This window comes from Phyllostomus discolor, chromosome 3 (genome assembly GCF_004126475.2).
Source record: "Phyllostomus discolor isolate MPI-MPIP mPhyDis1 chromosome 3, mPhyDis1.pri.v3, whole genome shotgun sequence".
Lineage (NCBI taxonomy): Eukaryota > Metazoa > Chordata > Mammalia > Chiroptera > Phyllostomidae > Phyllostomus > Phyllostomus discolor.
The window spans coordinates 158714036-158727195 of NC_040905.2; the positions used below are offsets into that span (position 1 = coordinate 158714036).

A 13160-nucleotide genomic window follows, 5' to 3' on the forward strand; every position below is an offset into this window, starting at 1 on the left:
TTGGATAGAAGGAACATATTTCTAGCCAGTTTCCCAATGGTCCAATAAAGCAGACAATTATGTTTTTATGTTGCCTGATAGTATATTACATCTTATAGTATTTTTTAGTACTTTGACCTTTTTTCAGATACTGGTTATTCTTTTCATGGTATCCTTCCTCATTGTAGAAAAGTTGGAGAATGTAGGAAAGTAAAGAAGAAAATTAAAATGATTCTGATCCTGTGACTGTGATAAGCACTATAGATACGTTGTTGGATATTCTCCCAGGCTTTTAAAATTTTATTTATATTTTATTATATTTTTATTGTTTATGCTATTATAGTCATTCTAATTTCCCCCTTTGTCCTCCTCCCCTCAGCCCCCCCTTCCCAGAGTCCATCCCCACGCTGTTGTCCTTGTCCATGGGTCCTGCACATATGTTCTTTGACTAACCCCTTCACCTTCTTTCAACCAGTTGTAACCTCCCCCGCCCCTCTTACAGCTAGCTGTCCATCTGTTCTTGTTCCTGTGCCTCTGATTCTACAGGGTCTCGCAGAAATAATGCCTGCTTGAGCGTGGTTGATAGGGTAATAATGTGGTGTAATAATTTATAGTTTTAATAGGAACATTTCACCTAAAATGTCATATGGTATTCTTGACTGTGATATTGTTATGTTACAGAATTATGTGCTTATGATTTTGTAATAAAAATTTTGTAATTAAAAAGGCATTATTTGTGCCAGACCCTGTATTTTGCTTGTAAGTTTATTTTCTTCCTTAGATTCCAGTTATAAGTGAGATCATACCGTATTTGTTTTTCATTGCATGGTTTATTTCACTTAGCATAGTAGTTTCCAATTCCATCCATGCTGTCACAAAGTGTAAGTGTTCCTTCTTTTTATGGCCATGTAGTATTCCTTTGTACAGTTATACCACAGCTTTTTTATCCACTCATCTACTGAGGGGCACTGAAGCTGTTTCAAAATGTTGGCTGTTATTAGTGCTGCTATTAATTAACATAGTGGTGCATATTTCTTTTGAGTTGGTGTTTTTGGAGTCTTTGAATATATTCCCTGAGGTGGAATTGCAGTGTCAAAACTCAGTTCCATTTTTAGTTTTGTGATGAAACTCCATACTGTTTTCCACAGTGACTGCACCAGTCTGCATTCCAACCAACAGTGCACTAGGGTTCCCTTTTCTCTACACCCTCATCAGCACTTGTTGGCTTACTGATGATAGCCATTTTGGCCGACGTGAGATGGTATCTCATTGTGCTTTTAATTTGCATCTCTCTGATTGCTAATGATGTTGAGCATTTTTTCATATGTTTATTGGCCATCCGTATATCCTCTTTGGAGAAGTATCTATTCAGGTCCTTTGCCCATTTTTTTATTGAATTGTTTGTCTTTCTCATGCTGAGTAGTATGAAAAATTGAGAAAGATACAAATAAGTGAAGAATATACCATGTTCATGGGTTGGAAGAGTTAACATCATTAAAATATCCATACTACCCAAAGTAATCTACAGATTCAACACAATCCCTATTAAAATACCAGTGACATATTTCACAGATGCAGAACAAATATTCCAAAAATTTATATGAAGCCAAAAAAGATCCCAAATAGCCTCTGCAATTTTGAGAAAGAAGAACAAAGTTGGAGGGGTCACAATACCTGAAATCAAACTATAATATAAGGCCACTATAATCGAAACATTCTAGTACAGGAATAGAAACAGAGACATAGATCAATGGAACAGAGTAGGGAGCCTGGAAATAAGTCCATGCATTTATGATCAATTAATATTTGACAAAGGAGGCAAGAGCATACAATAAAAATCTCTTCAGTAAATGGTGTTGGGAAAACGAGTAGTATGCCAAAAAATGAAGCTCGACCACCAGCTCATACCATGCACTAGAATAAACTCAAAATGGATAAAAGACTTCAATGTGTCACAACACCATAAAAATTCTGGAGGAAAACATAGGCAGCAAAATTTCAGATATTTCACATAGCAATATTTTTGCTGATATATCTCCTAGGGCAAGGGAAACAAAAGAAAAATTAAACAAATGGGACTACATCAAATTAAAAAGCTTCTGCACAGCAAAAGAAACCATCAATTAATTGAAAAGGGAACCCACTGAATGGGAAAACTATTTACCAGTGATACATTGGACAAAGGCTTAATCTCTGAAATATTTTTTTCTTTTATAAACTGTATTCTTCAGTTACAGTTTACATTCAGTATTATTTCACGATAGTTTCAGGTATACAGTTTAGTGGTTAGACAATCATATACTTTTCAAAGTGTTCCTCCCAGTATTTGCAGCAGCCACCAGTCTCCATCAGCCTGTTTTCGAGGTATAGTTGTATGTTTTAACACTTGCTTGGCTATTAAGGAGATAAAATGGTCTCTCTTTTCTTTATTTCCCAAAGGAGAGATCTTAAATATGACTAGCAATGTTAGTAACACTGCCTCAAACATAAATGAGCAAATAGACAAACACTATGAGTACTCTTAAGTACTTAATTTTACTAATAAAAATTTAGTAAATTATTTGCAATTTTCTTTATTATGATGTGTCCCTTGTGTCTTCAAACAACTTGGCTCAGGAAAAAATGGGTATATTTTTCCTTTAAACAATAAAAAAAAAATCTGGGGAAATGGATTATACTTGTCACAAGAGTTTAATGAAGAGTGAAAAAAATTACCTGAGCGTTTTTACCAACTCAGGTTCTGTAGCTGTGCCAAGCCACGTAAGTCTTGGGAATACAGGCATTGCTGTAGCTGGGGTTCATGGCATACAAGGCCATGTTGGATAACGCAGCAGAGCTGTGTGGGAACATCAATGAGCATGAAATTGATATTGATTTAATGCCAAACAAAAATGTTCTGAGATCTGAAATGTATATATAAATGTAAACTTGAATGCATTTTTAATGTAATTTTTGTTACTTTCTCTTTGTTCTTGTTTCTTCCCCCAATTTTAAATTTTGTACTCTTTTTCTTACATTGTTTATATAAATGCAAGCTATACTGAATTCTTTCTGGAAATAATTCTTTGTTTCTGTCCCCATATATAAACAGAACCTACAGTCATAGTCATACAGAGTGGGGACATAGTAAGTTTCCTGGAACTAAAAGGTAATGGTGAGAAAGTAAAAGTTATGAAAATATTAGGCAGAAAGGCAGATATTTGAACTTATTCTTGTCTTGATGTTCTCTCTCATTTATTGAGGAGTACAGGGAGTACTCAAAATTGGAAATAACTTGGATCCCCGTATATATACTGTTGACTGTTAACACAAAGTCTGATCTTCCATGGTTAAACCTAGGAAAACAAGCAAACAAAAAATTCCCACTTAACTCTTCACTTGGGAATAAAGAAAAAGAAAAATTTGATAATGACAGTCATTTGTAATTTATGATTGTAATTAAAAAGTACACTTGCTTGTCCCTGTTACAATTGATTTTTTGAGCAAATCTACCATATTTTTAGTATAATTAATAGAAGCCATAAATCTTTGCAAGCTGTTTCTGTTAACAGCACAGTAATATAGGAACATGAGGTTTCAAGATGACATCCTGTTAGATATTTAGCTAAAAATTTCTTGCACCATTTAATAAATGTGCCAAATGGAGTCCACCCACAGTACAGTGAAAACAAAAGCTATCAAAAGTTTACTTAGTTTCCCAGTACTTCATGAGTGAAGCCATACTTTCCCATAATAGTTATTATTTTATTTGCATTTATTAACTTAAATAGGAATTAGATATTATACTGGTACTTCTGTCTTTTAATATAGATTTTATTAAATGTAGCTTATGTAGTTAAATTTCCTGGTGCTAATGCTCATTTATGTATATAATATAATATATATATGTTCCAAGTTCAGTAGTTATATTGAAGCATTGGGTTGGCCAAAAAGTTTAGGTTTTTTCCATACCATGGCTCTAGTAGTGCTTAGTTGGCTTTAACTTCATTCAAAACCATTTTGGTAGATTGCATTGTGACAACTGTCATGTCAATGAGCATTTTAAAAAACTTATCAAAATTGGTGAATTTTTGTGCAGCCATTTTTAATATTGAAGATATTTTCGGTGTATTAAGCTTTATTGTTACAAGAAAGGTAAAAATCCAACTGAAACACACAAAAAAAGATTTGTGCAGTATATGGAGAAGATGGTGTGACTGATGAAATGTGTCAAAAGTGGTTTATGAAGTTCCTTGGTACTATTGACACTTTGGCCAAATGATTCTTTTGCTTTGGGGCTGTCTTATGCACTGGAATATGTTTAGCAGCACCCCTGGCCGCTACCCACTAGGAGCCAATAGTGGGAGATAGCCAACATACTCAAAATGTCCACATCAACAAAGTTATTGGTGAAAATGAAAAATGTGTCTTTTATTTTACAGAAAAGTATAAGGACTTTTTCACCAACCCAATATTTTCTTTTAATTGTATTTTATTAATGAGTAGATTTTGTTGTTTCCAGAAGTTGCATTTTTTTCAAAAATGCTATATGTCTTTTAATGAAAGTCTATTTTTCTTCTTAAAGATATAAACCTCAAATAATTTAAGATAGTGTTTCACATCAGTAAGAAATAGAATGTAACTAGGCATTTATACCACTTAAATAACACTGCCTCCTTCACAACATTTTCGAGATGTTTCCCTGTCAGTGTCTGAGGAATTAGGCATTTATAAGGTAGATTTAATATAATTCTGAGAAGATATAGTAGTAATATCTACTATCTTGAAGAACTTGTTTCTTACTTAAAAGTGAAATCAGCAACAACAAAGATGAGCTTACAGGATACAGAGAGTGAATGTTCACCAGCTCTGAAGATCTGGTCACCTACGCTGGTTCTCCAGTCATTAAATCCCAGTGGTCCAGGGAGACCACAGATATTTGTGAATTAACAGTAAAGCATCTTTTGTATGAGGCGCTAAATTTTACCGTGTGTTGTTCTTAGCAAAACTTGGCCTCACAAAAAGTAATAATCACTAGTACAAGAACCTTTTTGAGTCAGATGCTCTTAATTGAGCATTTGGTTTCTTGTATAATTTTCTGACATTTTGGGGGGTATGACTATCCCAAAACACCTTCATTAGTGAAAGTAAGTAGGCCCTTTCTTTGGCCCTGACCTTCTTTCCCAGACTTGTCTTCTGCTACTTCTCTCTTTCTTCTGTCCACACCAGCTATGGAAAACCATCCTTGGTTTCCCAAATGCACTACATTTATTTATGACTCTAGGAAATGGCTTTGATATTTGTCTATATTATCCTTTTTTTTAGTTTCTCCACCAAAATACTACCCATCCTTGAAACCTCATCTCAAGTATTGACATATATCTTCAACTTTCTTTGGTAGAGTGTATTGCCTCCTTGTTGAATCTATACTACTATATAATAGCTCCATTAATACTTAGCATGTTAAATCATAATTATATGTTATCACTTAGGCACCCAATAAGCTAAAATTTTCAAGTATAGGGATCTTTATGGTAAAGAGACCATTTATCTCAGTGTCCTAGGTTGTGCAACCTTTATTGAGTGAATAAAGGAGAGACCTCAGGAAATCTGTTCCTTATGTAACTGACCTACCTAAAAGAACTGTGAATTCAGGAGAGGCAGTGTCTCTAGTGTGTGTTCCATTGGTGTTGACTCCAATCAAGATGAACAATATTCAATCCTTGACATATCTGCTCTACAACTGAAGAGCTATGCAGGTTCCCAGAGCTGTTCAAGCCCTTGCTTGTGCATGACCAGCAGTCACTCACCTAAGAGTCAATTCTGCTTTCTTAGAAGCAATATACACCGCCATTTATTATCATTGCCACAGGGTGCTTACATTGGTTTTGAAGTTCATTCTGCTAGAGGAAGAAGGCTATTACATGTGAGCAAGACAGGTTTGGTGTTAGGGGATTGTTTTCAGGGGAGTACTTTTGAGTTCAAGTGGTTGTTTGAGAAGTTGAGTATCAGGCAGAGCCTGTAAAGAGGGTGTTGAATTAAACTGGAAGAATTCAGCATCAATACAGGTGGGTCTGGCTGAAGGTCTGTGTGTTCGGTACCTCTTATTTTGAATTATCACAATGAGTTCTGTTAAATTTGAATTTCAAAGTTGAAGTCACTGTTTAATACTATTTGACCCTGTGTGTTTCATCTCAAAGTTGTTTTGATAAATAGATGATATTACAAGGCTGGACTTGGATTATTCTGTAAAATCAACAACCAGCTGTCCAAAATTTGTTTCTCCTTTGCCCAGAAATTTGTGCTACTTCAGCCAAGTCCCAACTGGAAGGAAGACAATTGAACTTATGCTTGTTAATGACCAACTAGCTCTTTAAACTGCAGAGTTAGAATGGTTATATCATGAATACAGGGTTAAACTTTAAAGTGTGGTTTAGAGTATATCCCATACCTGACCTGAAATTCTGTGACATGTAATGTAAACGAGGCTGTTAGTACAATTTTGTTTTCTCTCAAGGCTCAAGGAATAGAACTTTTTCATTACTCTCAGACTTGGTGCTTTAGCCAGCAACTAAACTACCCTTATGAATTTGTTTTTAGAAATTCATTAAATAATGTCCAATTAAATTACTTGGAAAAATTCCACCCCTCTCACATTCTTTCTCCTCTCACTTCCATTTTCCATAAATTATTCTGTTTGATTTTGATTGCAATCAAGCAGTTATCTTTTGAAAATTAAAGTAGGCCTGCCGAAAAAGAACCACCTTGGATCAGTACATAGAAGACACTGAAGTCCCAATGAGGCAGAGTGAAGTCTGCGTGCTGGAGTGACAGTGTGTCTTCCTTTAAAGAAGCTCACCTGTCTACAAAGCAGTAGTAAAGCAGACTTTGATTGTAATGGTTGTGACACCTAGGTCTTCGTGCTCAGAACGTGTATGGTACCTTAAAAGGCAAAGAGAAATTAAGGTTGCAGATGGAATTAATGTTACTAATCAACTGACCCCAAGATAGGGAGAGTATTCTAAATCATCCAGGTGAGTCTACTGTAATCACTAGGGATCTTAAAAGGGAGGCAGAAGCGTTAGTGTCAGAGTGGTGTAGTGTGAGGAAGATCCCTGGCCTTTGCTGACTTTGAAGCTAGCAGGAAGCCACTAACTAAGAGATGGGGCACTCACCAGCACCTGGAAAAGGCAAGGAAACAGTTTCTTCCCTAGAGCCTCATAAAAGGAACGCAGCTCTGCTGACACCTTGATTGAACCAGTGAGGTCCACATAGGACTTTGGATGCCTAGCATGGTGAGTTAATACATTTTGGTTGTTTCTGGCAATTAATAACAATATCAAAAGAAAATTTTATCCAGATTATCTTATTGTTTGGTCTCTAATTTATTAAGCTCTGATGTAAATCTTTAGTAGTATTTCCTTATTATTCATGTGCCTTTGAAGGAACATTTTCAGAGTTCCTTTGAAGAATTCATTTGTTTGACATATCCCTTGAGTTCATACCTAGTGCCAATTGAGGGGAACACAGAAACTTCGTTGGGTTTGGGTTTGAGTTTGGGTGAGGGTAGGAAGAAGCAGCTGTAGGCTTTAAAGGTGGAAATAAAATCTCTAGGAATAGAAAGATAGGAAAATTGGTAAATACATTGTCTGCGAATGGAAAAGACTAAAGCACATAAAACTGCATACTACCCACCCCTCTCGTAAGTCTGCCACATGTTTTTGGGTGTAGCACACACCCACAAGTGTATTCTCCAGATAAAACACCCTGCAAGGCATCGTCATCCTCTGAAATAAGGCCTGCTGTTCCAGAAAGCCCACGCTGTGTCACTCCTGCGGATCTCTTATGTAGTATCAATGACTCTAGTCCTTTAAAAATTTTTGAGCTAATTTCTAGCATAGCTTAAGGGAAGGCTATGTCTGTTTCAGACACTTTGACCATCTGGTTTCTATTATGAGCCTTTATAAAATTAATCCCAGCTCCCTATGACTGTATAATATCTATATACCCTTAAGTATGGCTTTGTTCAGTTTGTGAAAATCAATACTCATAACTCCAGTAATCCTTTGTCACCAATGACAGGTCATTATTCATTGACCATGAGCACACAATTTCTATTGTTTCCAATGTGATATTCCTCCAAGAACTTTCTAATTTACACTTCTGAGGTTGGCACATGTACATTTGAAATTGCAGCTAGCCACCATGAGACTTCAGCAATGTTCACTGCAGTCTACAAATGTTGTAACAGGTTGTGTGGGCACAGTTCAGGAATCAGAGGAATGTGTCAAGCCTCTCAATCAAATGGAAGCATGACTGTAGCCATTTCTGAGGTGGCAGATATGCCAAGGCAGCCCAGTACCAGGAAGCCATCCAAGGCAGGTTTCTGGGAAGGAACAACCCCTGCTAGGAACTCACTGTTGTCTACAGAAATCAGACTGTGTTCCGAACTCCATGTTCTGGTTTTCAAGTCACAAACAGCTTCTGGTGACAGTAAATTCCTACTCCAAGCACCATCTTATTTTCAACATTGTTAATTCACATAACTAGAATTATGTTGGAGATTTTTCACATTTTCTTTCACTTTTCTTAGGTTTCTTGAGAGACAGAAGATGGGTCAGAAAATAACTGCAATGACACTTTATTGTTAATTATTACATCCCAGATTCATGAAGACTCTATCTACAGTAGTTTATTGCTTTAATGTACAGCATGTGGACATTCAGTGTTTATCAGTTGAGAGTTGTACTTATTCCAGGGGCAGAGAGTGTGTATTTACTTTCTTGAAAGCACTCATTCGGTTGGTGGTTTGATTGGTTCATTTAGCACAGCTGTTTCTCACAGTGTAAAGGTTAACCAAAATAAATTCCTGGCAATAATATTTTTCCTCAAAATATTCCTTTGTAGTTGAAATTCTTATTCTGGATAATGTTGATTTCATACACTTAAATACCACTCAGAATTTCCTATAAAGCTTTTACATTATTTATATTTTAATATATAAGAACTCAGTAGGAGTCACTAGTATTAAAAAAAAAATTCCTAGGCACCTCACTGGAAAGTCTGATTCAGTAGGTCTAAAATATGGCCCAAGAATCTCTTTAACATTTACTCAGGTGATTCTTATGGATAAATGCATTGTCTAAAGACTCTTCTTCAAAAGAATGATGGTTATTATTACTTCTGTGAGTTGATGATGAAACTGATGCCAAAAAGTAAATCAATAACTTCTTGTTGTCTTAGGCCAGGCAGAATCTGGTTTCATGTGTCCCCCTCTGGGTTGATGTCATGTGCTCTGTGTGTGTGTCTGGAGAAGGATAATGAAAATAGCTTCTCTTTTAGATGGTTTCTTTTACTTGGTTTTTCAAATGGAACACGTATGAAATCTATTACAAGTTATCACAGCACTAGTTGTTAGAAATGGACATATGAATATACTTTTTCACCAAAGAATGATTATTTCTATAATAAAGGAGATAACAAGTCCTATGAGAAATTCATGGTAAAAATATGCTTTATTCCCTCTCTCACTGGTGTATCCTTATATATCTTGTAGCATTAGAGAATACAGCTTCCAAAACACAGCTTGGTCATTTCAGTTGCCATGAGCTTAATGTGACTGACACAAAGAAATGCCAGCTAGTACAATTTCCTTCAAAATATGAAGACTACAGCTGGCTTCTTATTTTTGTCCATTCTGAAGACACTGTGGCTAGCCTAATTTGTACCAGCCCACTGGATCATGCCTAATTGAGTTAATGAAGCTCTTCTGTAACAAGAACCCTCTAAAGGAAAATAAAAACACAGAATGAAATTTCAGAATGCAAATTAGCCTAGCTTTGGTGGCTTTCACTACCATGGGTAGAAGAAACAGTAAAAGAAAATCCTTAAATTAAGGCCAATTACACCACATAGTCAAAGATCAGGTTTACCTAAAATTGTCACGGGGGAGCCATGTGTGTTTGGGGGAGATGAGCTCAGTCACTGGCCGATTGTTGGCACTTGACCATGCCTGGGATACAAAAAGCTATTATTCGCTGCTTAATTCTGGTGACTTGATTACTTCAAGTGTCTGTTGACATCTTTGAGGGTTTATGGTTTTCATCTCATCAATGAAACACATATATTGAGAATTATTTGCCTCAGTGGAGATTTTTATTTATGGATCTTTGTTTAAGTTTGGCCCCTTCCCACTAAGTGGTTTCTTACGTTCTTATAACACATGTTTCGGATTTCTTGGTTTCTTGGCAGGAAGGACCACATTCAGCTTTCCAGGGCCATTGAGGTCAAGGTATTTCAAAACTAACAATGCCTTTATTTTTCTTTAGGGATAGAGGAGAACTTTTAGTCTATTAAATTTAATTTGATTCTCTCCCTCATTTAGTTTTCCATTAAACTTTATATGATGAGGAAATGATAAGGAATATGAAAATAGAAAGACTATATTTTACCAGCTTTACTCAAATTATTTTAATTATGTAATTTCATATTTCACAAATATGTTTAACTAAAACAGTGGCCAAAGCCAACATGAGTTTGTTCTCCCTGGATGTTGAAATGAAGTCAGTGAAACTAGAAAAATCTTGGCATTACTATAAAGTCTGATTTTTATTTTTTTAGTTGTTTAGAAGTGAACATAGTATCATCTATAGCTGGTTCCTGTGCTTTTATTATTTGTAACTTTTATTATTTGTAACCTGAAATATAAACATCTCGTGACCTTGGCCTCTTAATATCCTTTAGTCTTAGTTTCTATATGGGTAAAGTGAAGAGTTCGGACAAGATGACTTCTTTGAATTCTGTGTCTAAGACTTTACATTTTTAAATCTGTTATATAAATAAAAAATTATTGTAGTACATGTTGGGTATAGCACTACTGTGGACACATATGTGGGAAGCAGTAGATACCAAAGGGTGGGGGGCAGTGGCCACAGGTAGAAGCAGTCTGCCTGTTGCAGTGAGTGGGGGCCATGAGGTGGCTTCTCCCGCTTTACCCCCTGCCTGGCTGTCTGAAACGTCGTGGCATGTCTCGGGTTCTCACTCTTTTGAATACTTACATTGGAATAATTTAACCCAGTCAGCCTACAAGTCCCCTTGCTTTTTGGAGGACAGCTGCCTTCAATCCCAGTCTGGAAGAGGCAGCACACCTCGAACATCTGAGGCTCCTGTGTGAGGTGGGTGGTGCCCACCCCCTGAGCTGTGGGGCTCAGGAGGGGAGTGAGCGTGGGCAGGAGGAGACTCACTGAAGGAAAGTCAGTACTGTTTACATAGCCTATGCTTTGTAACCCACAGGGCATTATAAATTATTTTAAAAATTAACACCTATTACCATTGTATCTCCAACTTGTTTTTGAATGTAATTGCTTACCGTAAAAGTTTAATCCCTGTTTGATGGATGGAGACACCATAGCATAGAGAGGACAAGCAGATATCAGATAACTGGATTTATAACAGCTCTTTGGCTTATGACATGAGGATATGGCCCGCCCCACAGAGCTGTTGAAAAGTGTAATGAAATAATGCCAAGAACTCCGAAGTGCCTGGTGCATTGCAGGCATTTAATCAATGGAATTAGAATTTTTACTTACTAGGGTACCTTTGAAAATGACAAAAATCAATGTGCTTTTAACAGACTATATACACCCCATTCAAGTAAGTAAAAACTGTCATGCAAATGGACCTGTCTATGTTAGGACTATTTTCAGTGTAGGGTGATGGATGTTATGTGTAGGAATCATGCACACACAACCAGCGACATGACTCAAAATGAAATTAAATCCCACCGGTCCCATAACATATCAGTGGCGTCCAACCTCTGTCTTTATGTCGAGGCATTCACACCTGAGACTCTCCAGTCCCAGAAGAAAAACTTGTTTGTGTGGCTTAAAAGAAGACCAGTAATAGAGTGACTGCTGTTTAGTGAAATTCAGCGATGAAAACTTGCCAGAGCCAAGGCAACAGAAAGTGACTCGGGAGAGTGGAACTCATTCACCATGCAGCCCCGGAATTGGAATTCCCTGCTATCTCTAGAGTGTCATCAAGCACCTTTTCACATTTTCCCTTTACTTTGCTTCTCTTTAACCCTACAGTTAAACTTATAAAAAGTCTCTACTCTAGAGTTAGTTGTCTACCTCAGTTGCATGTTTTATGATCAGTGTTGAATATTTCACATGACAATCTTTTATATTCATTTGAGTCCCAAAGTACTGAATGGTTTTATTATTTGAAACAGCATGATATTTGTTATATTTGCACACAGCTTACTACTTAATGCTGAGGGTAGATCCCTGAAACTGAGTCTCTATTTGTAATTATCAGGGGGGAAAATGCAAAATCAGTAAAATATGTGAAAAAGCCCTAGTGCATGAATGATAGAAATAACATAGTCTTTCTTAGCAATAATAAAAGACAATATAATTTTTGCTGAGTTTCAGAATACTAACATTTTGAAAGAATGTCATAATCAATAATAACATGATTGAGAAAAATCTAGGATTGGCCCAGGGTGGGCATGAGGGTTTCAATAACTGAGCAAAATAATCAAGGACTATCAGCAACAATATGGACTCCACACCCTTTTCTGTGCACACAGTGGTCCAGGGATTGGTTGCAGGAGGTCACCAAAGGACATTGTTTATAGGAAAGGATTCTTTTTCTCACTGATATGATGCAAAAATAGTTAAATGAATCTTGTGTTTGGGTATAGAAAATATATATGCTATGGAGGTACTGGTAAAAATGAATTTTACTTTCTAAATATGAAATTAAGAAAGTACAGAACATAACAAAATGGACAGAAATCTATTACATCCTTCTATAGTGTCATACTTCAGGCTTAAAGAAACAAAACAAAGCATAATTTGTCCATTCTCTTCCTTTTTCCTCTTCTCCCACCTCCCTCATCAGAGGAAAAAAGTATCCTGATTTCAGTATGTATTACCTCAGTGAACTTCAGCGAATACATATATGTGTCTTGAACCATAGTTGTAGTAGACATCATAGTTTTTCAGGTTTTCAAACTTTACATAAATTGTAAATTACATGGTATAATTTACATAAATGGTATTATTTTCCCACATAAATGGTATTATTTTTCCACTTTGTTTGCTCAATGTTACTTTTTAATAAAATATCCACAAAAATACTCAGGATTTAAAGAACCCAATTATATGGAAATATAGATACCAAATTTGTAAAAAGAA

The 13160-nt window shown here is 36.1% G+C and overlaps 1 protein-coding gene across 43 annotated transcripts in view; it reads left to right on the plus strand.

The window, feature by feature from the left end:
- The window catches only part of PTPRD (protein tyrosine phosphatase receptor type D), a 1502332-nt gene that overhangs the window by 1235697 nt on the left and 253475 nt on the right, over positions 1–13160 (plus strand). The window lies entirely within an intron of this gene.